The sequence below is a fragment of the Papaver somniferum genome, unplaced genomic scaffold, assembly GCF_003573695.1.
Source record: "Papaver somniferum cultivar HN1 unplaced genomic scaffold, ASM357369v1 unplaced-scaffold_172, whole genome shotgun sequence".
Classification (NCBI taxonomy): Eukaryota; Viridiplantae; Streptophyta; class Magnoliopsida; order Ranunculales; family Papaveraceae; genus Papaver; species Papaver somniferum.
The window spans coordinates 18,254-35,468 of NW_020626819.1; the positions used below are offsets into that span (position 1 = coordinate 18,254).

General features: G+C 34.6%; 1 long non-coding RNA gene across 2 annotated transcripts; it reads right to left on the reverse strand.

Moving 5' to 3' along the window:
- Window positions 1–11,961: 11,961 nt before the first annotated feature.
- LOC113337687 lies at window positions 11,962–13,529 on the reverse strand. Of its 2 annotated transcripts, XR_003354383.1 has the most exons (3): window positions 13,097–13,529; window positions 12,788–12,846; window positions 11,962–12,180 (listed from the first exon to the last, which is right to left on the reverse strand). It is a non-coding gene; the product is annotated as an uncharacterized LOC113337687 (long non-coding RNA). The 2 variants fall into 2 exon arrangements; XR_003354382.1 differs by lacking the exon at window positions 11,962–12,180 and having other exon boundaries at window positions 12,631–12,846.
- Between the last annotated feature and the right edge of the window lie 3,686 nt (window positions 13,530–17,215).

Consider the following 17,215-nt stretch of genomic DNA (forward strand, 5'->3'; position numbering starts at 1 on the left):
CAAAAAATATTATTTACATTGAAACAATGGGAGCGCATAAATAAAAAAACCAAACCATTGCAAGAACCAACCAATTCTCCTGCATAACTGTATCACTCTTCTCTAGAGAGAGAACGTTTGATCTTTGTGAGATTTTTGTAAAAACATCTTTCATCATCTTGTTCATCCGGATCAGCCATGGTAAGTTTGAAGATTTCATCATAGTATCCGAAACGAAGTTTATGGTTCCCACATAAATCAATAGAAAAAAAGAGACAAACTGGAATCTTTCGATGAGAAAGAAAAGTTTTCCAAGTTTTTGATACAAGTTTGCAGCTTAAAATAGCATACTCGAGAGGAACATAAGATAGGATCTTTGATTGAATTTCTGGAGGAAGATCTTCTATATTCACATTCAGGCTCACTGATAGAGACTACGGAAACTCCTATTGAATACCCTAATTCTTAAATCTGCACAATTACGCATGTACACTACCGCACAGAAAATATTCCCATATCGGCCTTCTGGTACCCTTATGACCCAAAATGGGATTTAAATTTTAAATTTTCTCCCAAAGGCCTGTTCCTATGCACATACCAAAAAAAAAAAAATTGTTTGACATACCTGGTGGCATGGCATATTTATTGTGCCACTATCGGAAAACCACTGGACGACAGACTTTCTTGCGAGCGATATTGTCCATAACGCCGACGATAAAGACTTTATCGCTGGCGTTATAAATAATATCGCTCGATATTCACTCCAGCGATGGCGTTATAGTCAATATTGCCAACTTTCGAATTTCTAACTCCTATAAATACCGACCCTTGTTACATATTTTTCACACTTTATCTTCTCTTCCTTCTCAACTTTTCGCTATTCTTATGTTGTCTTTGATAAGAAAATTATCTTTTGTATTAGTTACTAAAAAATATGGCGAGTGAGAGGAGAAAAAGAAACAGAAAAGCCAAAAAATCTACTAGTGTCCCACCCAGTGGATTAAGTTTTGTTATGGATAATGAATATGAGTTTCAGAATGTTAGACAAGTAGGCGGTGATTGTGTGTTCTCTAATCACATATGTGATCATCCGGAGTGAATTAATTCAGTTAATCTAAGAGGCGGATGGTATGAGGTTCGTACAATATTTCAGAATCTTCTCCCATTGTTCAAGAGAGGGTCTAAAGATATCCTTGGCGATAATTATATCATATACAACCTATAAACCATATGACTCAAGGAGTTCAAGTTATTTTAGAACGATGGTGGAAGACGACAAACGCATTCTTTTTCAAAGACTTTGAATACGGTAAGTCAGTTTTTTCTTGTAATTAAATTTTTAGATTATGTATTTTGTTTTAAAATTCAACAAACTCTAATTATTAATAAATGTTAGTAATAGGAGTCACACCGATAAATTTGTACATGTTAATGGGAATTCCAGGTGCTGGAAACTTACTTCCATTTACTCGAATGACTTGGAAGGAAATCCCGACTATAAAGTTATAAAAGAACATGGAATAAAAGTGGCTGGGTTGAGAAGTTTTTTAAAACGTTATGCTAGAAAAATGGAAGCAAACAGGTTAGCTCATAATCAATATGTGTTCCCTGAGGATTATGAGGAGCTCGAAAGTTTGTTCGTTTTGTGGACATTAGGCCAATATCTATTTCTAAATGCTAGTTCAGTGGTGTTAATTGGTTTTCCCGAAGCATTAGAAGATTTAGAGCAAGTAACAACATATGATTGGGAGTCTCCAATTTTACCGGAGATTTACATGTCCCTCGGTGATTGCTCGACGTGTGTTACCCATAGTTTCGATGTTTTTTGGAGAGTGTTGGATGTAAGCACCAATTCTTTTCGAACTATCGAACTATTTATTTTTTATATGAAAAATTTACTAACCAGTAATGTATTTTTCAGTATTGGTGGTATACATATTTCCGTGTTTTGGAACCTTCTCTTAAGAATCACACCAATGTTTTTCCGATCATACTGAAGTACGATTCTGAGAATTGGCAACCAGAATATATTGAAGATGGTCAACATACTGCTATTGTTCATTAGATTCACACTTGTGTAGAACAAGCCTTAATCTTGTCTCCCATCCATATGAAGCAATCCCTGAGTTTTAAGAAGAACTAGCTCATAGAATTGTACAGCTAAGCCTTAAAACGATCGTGTTATACAACCCTATTTCTGCAAAGGGTGTTTGGTATTATGGTGAAAGACATCTTCTTCAGTTGCAAGGAATAAATTCGGTGATATCCGTCAAACTCTATCCAAGTTCAGAGGTTTCTGAAGACGACTACTTGAAATTGATAAGGGAAGGTCATCATTGGAAAGAAGCTGATGGATTGATATAGAAGCCAATGGACTGAAGTGACTACTTATTGTTACTCAACCACAAATTTTGGGTTAGATGGATTTCCCAGCTTTAGGTAGGTTGTCTCTCGGAAATGAATATCTTCCTTTCCAACCTGCACCAGAGACGGGCGACGCATTGCATATCTTTCTCAATCGGTTTCATCGTCAACTGTGCCACCAATTTTTTGGGACACACAGACTATACCCACCACATCTGGAGAGATTGTTACTTATCCAATTACTTCCAGTGCACTTGATCGGATTGATCCATACTGGTGGATCAGTGCTACACCGAAGTAGTATCATACCCAGTTAAACGATTATCATGATCTATTAGGTGGAATACATAAATTTAGCTTAAATGAGATGTAAAAATGGAGGGAAAGCATGATGTTTGACTTGAGTCAAGGATTTTCCGATGGTTCAGGTAGTAGTAGAGGAGGAATGAGTCCGAATGGTAGAGCCATGAGTCCCAGTCAATCAAGTCAGCGAAGGCGTGCAAGTGAAAGAAGTTTGAAACGTCGTTCTATGCACGAGGTACCAGAAAGTTCTACTCCAAACCTAGTGTTATAAACTCAAGAAGAACGTGAAGGTGTCGAAAACGTTAGCATGGATACAACTCCTGCACGTGTGTTTAGACAAATGTCAACTTGCATAATGACTCCTGGTGGTTGTGTGAACTTAGAAACAGTTAGGAAATCAACTCAGTTTACCCCAGTTGCAGTAACCCCATCCTTTTGGTATTTTTTCTGAATATATAGGCTCTGAATATTAAGAGACTGAGGTTTGAACTACAGAAAATATGGATCCAGGAAAACCAATAGATGATCAGTTCTCAAAGTTACATCCTTGTTTACCTGTGAATATAAGAATCGCCATAATAGGTGCTGTCCAAAGTGGCTTATCTTCGGCAAATGCACTCGCTAAATTAGGATACAACAATGTGATTCGAAAAACTGTTAGAATACGGACATCCAACTCAAAACTAATTGGCAATGAGTGGAGAGGCCCTAAAGGATTATAAACCGCAGGATTTGGATTGCCCATACTATGTGGGACTAATAATCTCAACACGCCCCCTCACAGGTAGCCTCGTTGGGTCTAACACATGGACAATAAATCGGGTGACGCGGAGTAAAGGTGCGGTCTAGCGACTCGACACAAATTACCTGCTCTGATACCATGTTAGAATATGGCATCCAACTCAAAACCAATTGGCAATGCGTGGAGAGGACCTAAAGGATTATAAACCGCAGGATTTAGATTGCCCATACTATGTGGGACTAATAATCTCAACAGAAACACCACACTGTTGGAGGAATGTGTGAATCAGTTGACATCGAAGGTAAATACGGAATTATATTTAAACTAACTTTTGGCACACCAAAACTATCGCTTCGTTCTGCCATAATTCGAATAAGTTATGTTACAATTTTCTCATTGCACAATGCTATTTATTACAGGAAATATTTATGATTTAGGAGGTCAAGTTTTTGCTGCAAATAGTGCACCTGTTGTTTTTCATTTAGCTAAGAGACCTAAAAACAAGGTACATATTATATTTCATCCTGCAGGTATGTTCATTTGTAGTTTTTGTATCCTATAAGAAATAGTTTCGACTGCAAGGGCTGTAGGAAGCTTGTAAGCCTGGATCAGCTCCCATGTCTTGAGATTCTTCACATTGTTCGTATGAATTTGGTCAAGTGTTTGAACAAAGAGTTTTATTACCAGCAAGAAGAAGAAGAAGAAGGAAACAAAGGAGGTTCCGCGAAATCTACATCACCAGCAACAACATTAATCCCTTCGTTAACCAAGATTCACCATTTTGATCTGGGAAACTTACAATAATGGGCTGCACCTTCGTCACTCGATAATTCCTTCCCTTGCCTTGAGGAAATAGATATTCGTTACTGTCGTAATTTGACATCTATTCCAGATTTACTGTTATGGTCTTCTTCTCTCCGTAAAGTATTCATAATGTTCGACAACAAGTCAATAGTTTATGATCGCCGACGAGGAGCCAGGTGCGTTAATTTTTCATTATTTTTGATCTGGGTTAAAATTAATACAAATCCCAAGATAATTAGTTACTTCTTTGTTTTTCTTTATTTTTCTTTATGCCTCACCTATCATAGACTAAATGGTCTTGGTGGTTCCTGAAATTTGATGATGATGAGGAGGAAAAGTTGATCTGATTGCCCTGCTGCAATTCATATCAGCCAACAGGTCCATTCACATTCTCTCTGTCTCTGTTTTTTTCTTCTTCTTGTTTTCCAATTCTAATGGGCGTGTAATGATTTTGATTTTCATCACATGATCTAAATTCTCTCTTTCTTTCTCTCTAATTTTCAATTATAGTACTGGAACTTCAACTGGAATGTAGGGCAGAAATTAAAGCAACCACATCTATGAATAAATAATTACGTAAACTATGTGGATTTATTACTCATATATACTAGAGTTTGGTTTCTTATTCAAGTTAGGTTTTTTCGTTCATTCTCTCTGTTCTATTTGTCATATAGATATATGGATGTTTTTTGGTATGTGTTCAAGAAAACTAATCAGAGGTGATGAAGAATAATTACATTTACTGAGTACTGCAGTTGATAATATTTTATCGTTATACCTACAAATGCAATGAATAAAATTATAGTGTTTAAATTTTACTGACTGCGTATACACGTTTCCATGTATTAGAAAAATGTTACATAAATAAATTATGACACAAACAAACACGTATTGTCACAACAGCTGTATACGGTATTGCAATTCAATAGTCTTTGAATCTATTCCCAGTGCTTTTAAAGAAACAAGACTATTCATGTGTGGAATTCCGACAAATGAAGTCGTACCCCCATGTAAAACATTGATTAATGAGTCAGTTTTGGGTCATAGCAACAAAGAATTGATTTAGTACTAAATGTGTAATCCTTCTTTACCATAAGAAACCTTCATTTTTTTTAGTAATGCCTAAAGTCTCATATCTATCACGCCCATCATCGGCATCATCACTATAACACTCGTCACCATCATCGGGATAAGATGGATAAAATGGTATACTTAACTCCAAACTCCAGTCCCAAGATTGATCATTGACCTCTTGGACAGAAAAATCATCGTTTTGATTATTTTTAAACGACCAAATTCTTGTGCACTTAGCATCTCGAGTCATACCAACTATACTCATATACCCTCCCAATAGTATAAGCTGAGTATCCGTAGTATGTTCAAATGATGGAGTTGTTGGGAGATATTGGAACGTTTCATATTTCAAATGGAAAAATTAGGCACAGGCCCAGAAAAATAATATTCTCATTATCATGCCCACAATTAATTTTGTCTACCATCACACCCACAATTATTTCCATGACACCCATAATGATATGAAATTATTAAAAAAATTTGCGTAACGGATTATGCATCTGCATGATGGGTTATGCATCAGGGGCATAATTCGCAACGTAACTTGGATATAACATATCTAAAAATCCGCGTCTTGGAATTTTACAAATTTTATATCGTTGGAAATATTTTTAAGAGAGCTACACAATGAGTCCAAACAACAACATCAAGTTTTTGTTTTTCACGAAAATATCGGAGGTGATCTTCATTTTAGGCAAAATTTCGAAAACTGACTACATAACCATTATGCAGCCGCCAAAAACGATGCATAACACATTATGCAGACGCATAACGAATTATGCAACTATTTTCTTGACTGCATAACAAATTATGCATTTATAACAGGTTCTATAACCATATATAGTGCATAATGCATACAAATAAAGTTGATGCATAATGCATTATGTAGCCATATTTTCGAATGTTATGCATCAATTTTCACGACTGCATAACATGTTATGCATATAGTATTGTAGGTGCATGACAAGTTATGAAGTCTTTTTTATTGCTGGTATCGATACTAACAAATAAGTTGATGCATAACGTGTTATGCAACAACTTTCTGAACTGCATAACAAGTTATACAACAAATTTTTTAAATGCATAACAGGTTATGCAACCAATTTCATAGCTGCATAACAGATTATTCAACCGCATATGTTTACTTCTATCACTAGAAATCACACAAACCACTCATTTAACAGAGAAATCTTGCCATCTATTTACTTCTATCACTAGAAATCACACAAACCACTCATTTAACAGAGAAATCTGCAGGTCCATACCCTACAAAAATCCTGAGCTTTGGAAAGCATACTAATTTATATGCCTAAGACAAGTTCACAGTTTCCAAACAGAAAGGCAACGAAAAGTAGTTGCGGAGCTTAAGTTTTCGTATGGGTTGTTTCCAAAAGTAAAGGCAACTATCAACAATGCCTAGTTGCTAGACGAAGTTTTGGAAACTTAAACGGTAGTAGCCAAATACATTATTTGTTAAATACAATAGATAAAACCCACTAATTTTTGTAGTAGTTAGCTACTTCCAAACATTGTAACAACTAAGCTTTTGTAGTTGTCAGGTACTTGCCAAACATTATGGTAACTACATTTATATATCTTGTTGTGAACTTAATTAGTATTTAGCAATTATTTGCTAGTGGCCAAATATTGTGATTTTGTAGTTGTGAAAGGTTAAAGCAATTAAGTTGTAGTTGGCATATGACAAATATTCCCCCGATCATTCAGAAACTAAGATCAACAACGAAATATCTGGAATTGGTTAAGATTTAAGTTACTATCCCGTGCAGTTTCCAAACTTTTTATTGAGTTGCATTAAATATCGGCAATTAACTTTTTTGTAGTTGTCAGAAACTTGACCAACATTCTAGCAAGGGAAACAACAGAGGTTGTAGTTGGCCTATAACTGCTGGATTTGCAAAGGTTTAGACCAATGAATGTTTGGTCAAACGTTTAGATCAATGCAAATTTCAAAGAGTGCAGTGCCAAAAAATTGGGACTGCAAACCAACATTAATACCAAATTAATAATTAATTGGTCACAGGTATAGATCAATGCGAACTTCTTGGTTCTATAAAATCAACATTAATACAAAATTAATAGCTAAAGAAAAAAGCTTAATTCAGAGAGTAATTCATGTTATAAACTAAAAGAAAGATGGAAAGTAGAGAGAAAATAAGAAGAAGAATTCTCATTAGTTGTGTATCATACAATTGTGTAAGGACCTCTATTTATAGGTCGTAAAATAGAGTGGGTGGTTAATGGCATTAAGTAATAGAGATAATGACATGCAACCATTACTAGCCATTAACATGTACTAAAGATGGAGGTTACAAGAAGAATAATGGTGGTGAAGGAGATGTAAAGGTGGTGATGTAAGTGTGGTGTGAATCCACCATATATTTATTTCATAACACTCCCCCTTGGATGACACCACACTAGTAGACATTGCCTCGTTAAAACCTCGCTAGAAAAACCCGGTGGGGAAAACCTATGCGAAGGAAAAAGAGTACAAAAAGTGATGTGGACAAGCATATGTTGCCTCGTTAAAACCTTGACAAGGAAAACCCAGTGGGAAAAAACCTTGACGAAGGAAAAAGAGTACAACGCGATAAGTCCAATAAAATACCTCTTCGTATGATCCTCCCCCTGAGAAATACTTCAGTTAAAGCTTGGCTTGCAAATCTTTGAGATGAGAATTCCCAATTTCGATGAACAAATGTCATGAATGCAAAAGACGGTTTGCTTCTTCATGAATAAATTGCTAGTTGATGAAGTTGTCTTTTATGCCAGTCTTCTAATAGTAGTGTTCTCGAGTTTTCATGCTTCTTTAATTGCATTGAGGACCCGTGTCTTGAATTGATATCTTCTCGGATATGATTTGCAGAAGTAGTTGATGTAGTTTCTTCAACTAAGTCCCAAGATATGTATACATTACAATATGTGAACAAAAACCATATCTGTGATTGAACCTAATGTGGTTCAGAAGAACATCCAAATTTCTAGGAGATGATTATGTTGATGTAGTCTAAGATATTGACCTTGTTAATGGTGGGAATCCACCAAATAACCAAAAATGATACAACTCCCCTTTGGATGACCACCATGTTGAATTAAATTGCCTCACTAAAACCTTGCCCGTAAAACCCAATGGGAAAAAAAAATTGGACGAAGTAAAAAAAGAGCAAGAATATCAACATTTTTGAAAGAAAAAGAAACGTCAATGGGATGTTGCCTCGTTAAAACCTTGTCAGGAAAACCACATGGGATAAAACCTGAAAACAAAGGGAAAAGAGTACAAATTTTGACGTAAATATGGATGCTTACTCAACTATATGAGTTTTATAAAAGAAAAGCATCAAAATAATAACTCTAGTCTATTTCAAAGACACGTTTAAGCTTGCATAATTCTAATCGCAGGTTTAAGAAAATAAAAATGAAATAGAACTTATGCTGCTAAAAGGTGGATTTTAATGTTTTTATATACTCTTCAAGAGACCTGTAAAGTTGATAGCATCAACTAATCCAGATTTTTGGTTTCTTACCAAATTTCTAAAAACACAAAGGATTGTTAAACCTGATATAATCGAGTCAGGTGGCTGCCTGGATATAATTTGAATCCTACAAGGATTAGAAATTAAAACATATTCTCTGAATGCTCTATGAGGCATTCAAAGACTACCACTCCAAATGCATTGTTCAGGGAGAAAAGAATATTATTGAATCAATCGTTTGGTTTGAGTTAAAATAAAACCCTCAAATTGTTTTTAATGCGATTAGTTTCTCTTAATAACGCATCACGACTATACCAGCCTGTAATTTTAAGAATTCATGCTTGCACGTTTACGGTGTTAAATCTTGGATCCATAAATCGCGCTATTCAAGAGATTTCAATCCGACATAATTTGAATTTTTTGCATACCAACCACATATGTCGATATTTCTCTGCAGAAGGGTTGACAAACAACCATCATTTCTTATTTCAGTAGCTACTGTGAATAATCGACAATCATATTAACTTACTGTGATCCCACATAATTCTCAAATTAATGTATATATTGAAAATTCAAATAATTACTGGTACCAGCCCGTGGGAATTATAATCTCCCCGTCTTCCAATGAGGAAATATGAACTAAGAGAATGTGGATCGTAATTTGATAGACTCATTTCGAGCACTACCTGTAGTCTCTTGTAGAGCATTACCTATCGGTTAGATGTGACTGGATATTCCTCTTCAAGAGGCAAAAGCTTATACAAAAAGCTATAAGACATATTTTCGCGCCTATTTAATAGCAGCCTTTTTCAATTTGATCATAGTGGGATAGAAACGTCTGGCAATGTATAGTCTCCCCCTGATTATGGCGGAAATATGATCATCTCATATAGAAAACAAGTTCGCAGAGTATTGTTCGATTAAATCGAGTACATATACTCCTTATGAAATACGTCGTTCGACATTTTAAAAAAAATGTAGTCTTAATAGACATACATATTTATCATCAACCATGGATTTTTATGATTACAACCAAAAACATATAACATATACAAATAAAACTCCAAAAATATAAACAAATAAAAATAATGGACACTTCTTTATGTAAATAAATTAATTTCTCTGGGTGCACATCCTATGATCTTTAGTGTCCAGTTCCAACTACAAGTGGAACTTCAAATTTTGGAGAATAATACAAGGAAGAAAACTATAAATTTTCAAGTATCCCTCAGGAATGTAGCAATTATCCGTTCATTGATGTTTGCGAATTGTTGATAACGAGATCTCATCCTTCTAGGATTTACAGAGAAGCTAGTTTCAATTAGATTAAATGATTCTTTTTATAAGAAAATAAAGAAATCATTATTGTTATCGACTTTGGAAAAAGAAATCCATTATGTGGTCGAAAACTTCGCTCCTTTTTCGCAAAAGTTTAGAAAATATGCCAAGCTTATGGAAACGGTGGAGAGAATTAACACCAATTATTACACGATTTACCAAACTCTCGTATCGACAAAATTAAAAAAAAAATCGTCGTTCTAGTCATCACAATGGAAAAATCCACTTTTGTGATCGATGTATGGTTTCTTGTAAACAGATAGAAACCATATGAGTAAATCACATGATCTTTGTCTACCGGACAAAGAAATAAAATTTAATTGGTCGGAGGTTTTTCAACCATACACATGATTATTCATCGCAAAGGGAAATAAATTGCGACACCACCAATATTTAATGGTTACAGTTCCATTAGAAGAATAAAAATTGTATACCATTTTTAACAACTATCGGTTGGACATTAGGTTCTGACTTCAAGAGCCATAAAAAAAATAATTTTCCTAAAATTCTAGTCCATTAGACATACAAATCCAAGATCAACCTTGGATTTTATTGGTTACAGACAAAAGCATATAAATATGCAAATAAATCTCCAATAGTTTCGTGACCTTTAGGGCCAACGAGATAATTATTTAAAAGGAACTTCTGGACATTCTTAATCATAATAAAATGATAATAAGATCAATATAGTCTTTAAAAAGACAAATGTTATAGGCTAACTAGTCGGGCGTTCACCCTATGATCTTTTATGTCACACTGTGTTCCAACTATAAGTGGAACAGTTCCAATATTGGAGATTATAACAAGAGGAAAAACCAAAATTGCTAAATATCCCTCAAGAATACAACAATTCCTCATTTTATTGGTATTTGAAACTGTTCATCTACCATAGAAATGATATCTCATACTGGGATCGGTAAAGAAAACCAATTTTATATTGGATTAAAATGTTTCTTTAAAAAGAAATTAAAGAAATCATTATCGTTTCTACATAAAATCCACTTTTTTTTTTGGTTGATTAATGGTTTCTTACAAAAAAAAATTGAAACCAGTGGATTATTATTGAATAAAACCATATTTAATGGTTTAGGTTTGTTGCAAACCTATGATCCTACCGTTCTTTTTGAATCAGCAAAGAAGATCATACCAGATTGGCTCAAAATGATTTAAAATGCCAATTTTTTATTTTTACATCTCTCATAAATTCAACGGAGAGAAAACCAATATTGATTGGCCTTTATATCAATTGTATCAAATAAAATTTGTTACGCGATTACAAAGTGAACAAAAAAAAAAAAAATATCAATGTAATCGTATGATGTAAAAAAAAATTCTACAATATACTTACCTCAAACCAAGGTGAACTTACCCAAAAAGAAATAGTATACGTACATCCAAGTAGAGTACATACAAAAAGAAATCAAACAAATAATTAGCATAACCGTGCAAGCGTATTTATAGAATTATAAAACAATTACTAAAATAAATTGTTGGAGAGAAAATTTTCTTATATCACCAATTCTCCTTTGTTGATTTTCTTCTTAAAAATTTCGAAGCTCAGTGTAGAGCAACGTGCTAATAACGTGTTATAAACTAAAAGAAAGATGGAAAGTAGAGAGAAAAGAAGAATAAGAATTCTCATTAGTTGTGTATCATACAATTGTGTAAGGACCTCTATTTATAAGTCATACAATAGAGCGGTGGTTAATGGCATTAAGTAATAGAGATAATGGCATGCAACCATTACTAGCCATTAACATGTATTAAGATGGAGGTTACAAGAAGACTAATGGTGGTGAAGGAGATGTAAAGGTGGTGATGTAAGTGTGGTGTAAATCCACCATATATTTATAACATAACAATTCAAACTTTTTTTTATTTATGATTGATAATACATCTTATTATTCCAATTTCAACAAAAATATACATGAGAGATGACAATTAATTATTCTAGTAAAAAAATAAAATAAAGTACAGAGCATTGATCACAATCTGATGGTACTGCTTCAAAAAATATAACAGTCTGATGGTACAATACCACTTGGGTAGCTCGAACAAATGGTCCTCCCAGAGAGAGACGGTACACTACAACACAAAAGCCACACAGAAAGAGGCTTAGATAAGATTGTGGTATCCAGTGAATATATTACAGAGATTGAATTAGGTTCAATATTTTACATATATAATTATGACTTAGTCTACAAAAAAAACGAATAGCTCAGCTACACTTTAATCAAAACCCAACTAGTGGAACTAAATGTCTTTATCTTTGATAACACACTGGTTAGATTTGTGAAAGACATATATAATGCATTGAACATAACAATTGAACTTGCTCATCAAACTTTCAGGCAACTATAATTCGGGAAAAAAAGGGCTAACAAAATCATGCGAGAACCATTTAAATTATATTATTGCAAGGCTAATATAACTATATAAGGGATAGAAAAGTAGATGAGCATTGAAACTTATTATGAACCTTATAATGGTGATTAAAAGAGATACTAGTATAGGGAAACCAACACCAGCTGATACTAGTTTGTCAAAAGTAAAGAGAAATCTCGTTGTAATAAGCAACCAAACAAAGGAAAGTAAAGCCAATAAAAATACAGAAAGATGGTAATTTATGAATAAATAGTTAGCAATCAGCACAATATGAAAAAAGAAGACAAGAATTATAATTGAATTTTACCAGTTCAGATCCGCAAGAGAAAAGAATGGCAGCACTTGATGAAGCATTATTCACTCCACCTACAATAACAAACAAACATGCATTAACATTTCCTGAATGAAACTATACTTAATTGAAAATATCAGAAACATTTAGGCAATACTAACAAACTAGAAGATATCAAAAAATATATCAAAACCCTAGAAAGTTTCAGAAATTAGGTTACACTTAAAGCGATTAATTCTTCACCCTTTTCTTCCATTTTTAGTTTAGGCCAGATTTAATTAGAAAACTTACATAAAAAACATGATGAAACTAAATTAAATTTACCTTTTTATGAGAGCCGCGACTTCCTTTCCAGATCACGTTGATATCTCTTCAACGAATTCCAGCAGTTTCGAAATTAATTCATCAACAACCATATCCATAAGGTGGTGTAGAAAAGTGAATCTTGATTTCTTTCTGTTAGGGATTTTAGTGACTATGTTAATGAAATTTTCTTCACCTTTTCATTCGTTTTAAAATACTAAAATTAAAGAGAGCTTAGATTTCTTATACATAAAAACTGAGTATTTGACAAACTAAGAGCTACTTCAAAAGAAATCATCGGATGATTTCTTTGAAATCCGCAAATGAAAAATAAACCTTTTAAGGTGATGGTATGAAACATTTTCATTGGTTACTTATGGGTGTGTGCTAGATCTTTGGTTTTTCTTTTGCCTGTGAGAAAATAGGATGAAGAAGATAGGAGAGCGAGGGTGACGGAGATAACAATAGAAATAGATTTTTTTTTTCTTATTTGACGGAGTATAAAACAGATATCCAGGTGTCAATATTACTCGCCAATGGAAATTCAATGGTTAGCTTCCCACACGTGTCAATCCGAAATCCCCGCATGTAATGGTTCTTTTGATTTGCATTAATAAACGTGGACCAAAATGATGCCATGCCGATCAATGCATCTAATGTTGATTGCATCCACAAGGGTGAAGGGTCCACTTCTTTAGATGCACATGGAGGGGATTGGTCTACCTTTAGGTATCCATTATTGGTATGCTTTTAGTTAAGTGGGTATTTTTACGACGTGCATGTGACATTATTTAGTCCATCTACACATAATTTGTAATGTTGTTGGAACCTGATCGATATGTTTTTAGGTAAGGGCGTCCACGGTGGGCGATCAAACCCATTTATTTGGTGGAGAAACAAGACACAGTGGGACAGACTAAAGACTAAAATTCGGACCAAAACAAAATTCCAGAACAAATATAGTCTGGGACCAAGACCAAAACCAAATTTGGTCGAGCGGACATATAATGTTCGTCTGGAGTTGGGCGAACATACAATGTTCGCCCCAAGATAAATCGAAAGAAAAGAAAGGGGGAGAACATATAATGTTCGTCCCATGAAAATTCAAACAAAAAAAAATGGAGCGAACATATAACGATGTCATCATCAGGAATAAATGGTATATTGAACTCCAAACTCCAATCTGAACATGGATAATTGTCCTCTTCGACAGAAAAATCATTGTTCGGCTTATTTTTAAACGACCATATTTTTGTGTGCTTGATATCTCGATCCATACCAACAATGCTCAAATACCCTCCCAATAGTGCAAGTTTGGTTTCCGCAGTATGTCTGAAAGATGGTGTTATCGGGAGACACCGGAATGTTTCATCTGCCAAATTAAAAGCGACAATATATCTTCTCCCATTTCTTCCTGTCAAACAAAAGAAGGCATCCATTCCAAAGGATACCTTCATCAACCAATGCATAGTTGATTTCTACGATATTTCTCCAGCCACTGCTATCACCTCCGGGCGTGTATACTTGGACTGATCTTTTTTTGTTTATTTGGTGGTTCTGAATTTAACAACCTTGTAATTACTAAGAGAAGAATTGTAACCAAATCCAATGCCTATTTGGACAGTTTTGGCAATCTATTGTTGGGAGGTTGAAGTATTCTTTGGTGAACGGATTAAAGACGTAAATATTAGATACTGTGTCATCTTGTATAAGTAAACATACCAGACCATTGCAAGAACCAGTCAAGCTCCACCTGCGATTCGTACCTATGTCAGGAAGAAGATGTTTGATCTTTGTAAGGTTTTTGTAGAAACTGTTAAAAACATAATTTGTGATTATTTTAGAAAACACAATAAGTAAAGCCCAATAATTATCTACACTAAGTAAAACCCAATACATGTTAGAATCTTCTAGGCCTTCTTTACATCAAGTATTATCTAGAGAATTCTTTACTCTAGAATTTTCTTGCAATATCTAAGTTGAGAGTGTAAAGAAGAGTCTAGATAGAACTATCTAGAGAATTAAGTGGTTGGTGTACAAGCCTATAAATAGGTAACAATGGTTCACTTGCAAACCATCCAAAACCCAAGTGAGTGATGTGAGTGAAGTAAGAGTGAGAGCTAAGCAACTCAAGTGACTACTATTGTAAGTAGAGTGAGCCAAAGAGCTACACTAAAATTCCCTTGTAACATTTTCATTTCCAATTAATTAAAGCCTCCTCTTTTCAATCAACCAACTTATTTTCCTAAATCATTTTCATTAACCCATCACACTTCCGCATTGCGCCAACAAATATGGTATCAGAGCAAACCTAACCCAGTAATCCTAAAACTCTACTCATGGCAATTAACCAAAGTATTCAAGGTTTCAACTATGCCCAAAGTCTAATTCCAATTTTTGATGGTGAGAGTTATGATTATTGGAGTTTACAAATGAAGACATTGTTCATTTCACAAGATCTAAGGGATCTTGTCGAAGAAGGTTATGAGGTACACGAGACGGCAGAAGCTCTATCGGCATTGACGGGTGCAAAGAAAAAAGAATACAAGGAAAATAAAAAGAAAGATGCCAAAGCACTACTTTTTCTACAACAAGGAGTCAGCAAAGCTATTTTTCCTCGAATTTCGTTGGCGAAAACTTCGAAGGATGCTTGGAATATTCTCAAAGTAGCATTCCAAGGATCAGAAAAGGTAATATCCATCAAACTACAAAATTTATGGCGAGATTTTGATAATTTACTTATGAAAGAAAATGAAACTATCCAGAATTTCTTTTCAAGAGTTACTGGAATAGTAAATCAAATAAGTAGTTATGGAGATATCATCGAAAATAAAAGAGTTGTAGAAAAGATTTTAAGAAGCTTACCATTTAAATTCGACCATATCGTTGCTTCCATTGAGGAGTCAAAAAATTTATCGACTCTCTCGGTACACGAATTAATCGGTTCACTCGAGGCGCACGAGAAAAGAATAAACAGGTTCGCGGAACAACCATTGGAGCAGGCATTTCAATCAAAAATAAATTTCAGATAAAATAAAAATACGGAAGCCGGGAAAAAAAGCTCTAGAGGGGGATCGTCATCCAACTCCCAGTACGAGAAAGGGAAAAGGAGGTTATAGAAATAACAATCAAAGGTACGAAAAAAATAACTCCTCAAATCTCCGATGCAATGTTTGCAAAAAGTTTGGTCATGCAACTGAAGATTGCAAGTATAAGTGCACCAAGTGTGATAAATTAAATCACATGGAGAAAGATTGTTGGCTTAATGAAGCAAACTATTCCGAGAAAAACAATTCTCAAAATCAAGTATTTTATTCTTGCCTCACCTCGCAACAAGAGTCGCAAGGTATATCATACGTCGACAGCGGATGTAGCAGCCATATGACAGGAAACAAAGAATATTTCGTAAAATTGGAGGAATAAGAGATTCCGCCGGTCAAACTCGTAGATGGAAAGGTCCATAATATTGAAGGAAGAGGAGTCATATCCGTACGTACAAGGTCAGGTAAAACTTGATACATATATGATGTTCTTTATGTTCCTGGCCTAGCTCAAAATTTATTAAGTGTTGGACAACTCATAAGAAAATGGTACTCACTACATTTCGAAGACGGAGCATGCAAAATTTATGATAAAATTAATAAGCAATTGGTGGAAAAAGTAAAAATGTCGGAAAAAAATTTCTTTCCTATATCTATGCCATCAATTGAAAATTGTGCAATGAGTGCCAATCATATTAATGAAGGCAAGTTGTGGCATTTGAGATATGTGAAGGTTGTATTCTTGGTAAGTTTCATAGATTCCATTTACCAAGACATCGTGGAGAGCAAAAAGGTCCCTCGAATTAGTGCACGTTGATATATGCGGTCCGACAAGAACAACTTCACTCAACAACAAAATACATTCTCTCTTATTCGTGGACGATTATACCAGGATGATGTGGGTGTATATTCTCGAGCAAAACTGCGAGGCATTCCCTAAATTCCTAGAATTCAAGGCGCTGGCAAAGAAGCTAAGCTGCCATCTATTGAAGGTTTTTCGTACAGACCGTGGTGGAGAATTTACTTCAAAAGAGTTTATCAACTACTGCAAAGAAAATGGAATTAAAAAGGAGCTCACCGTCAGATACACTCCACAACA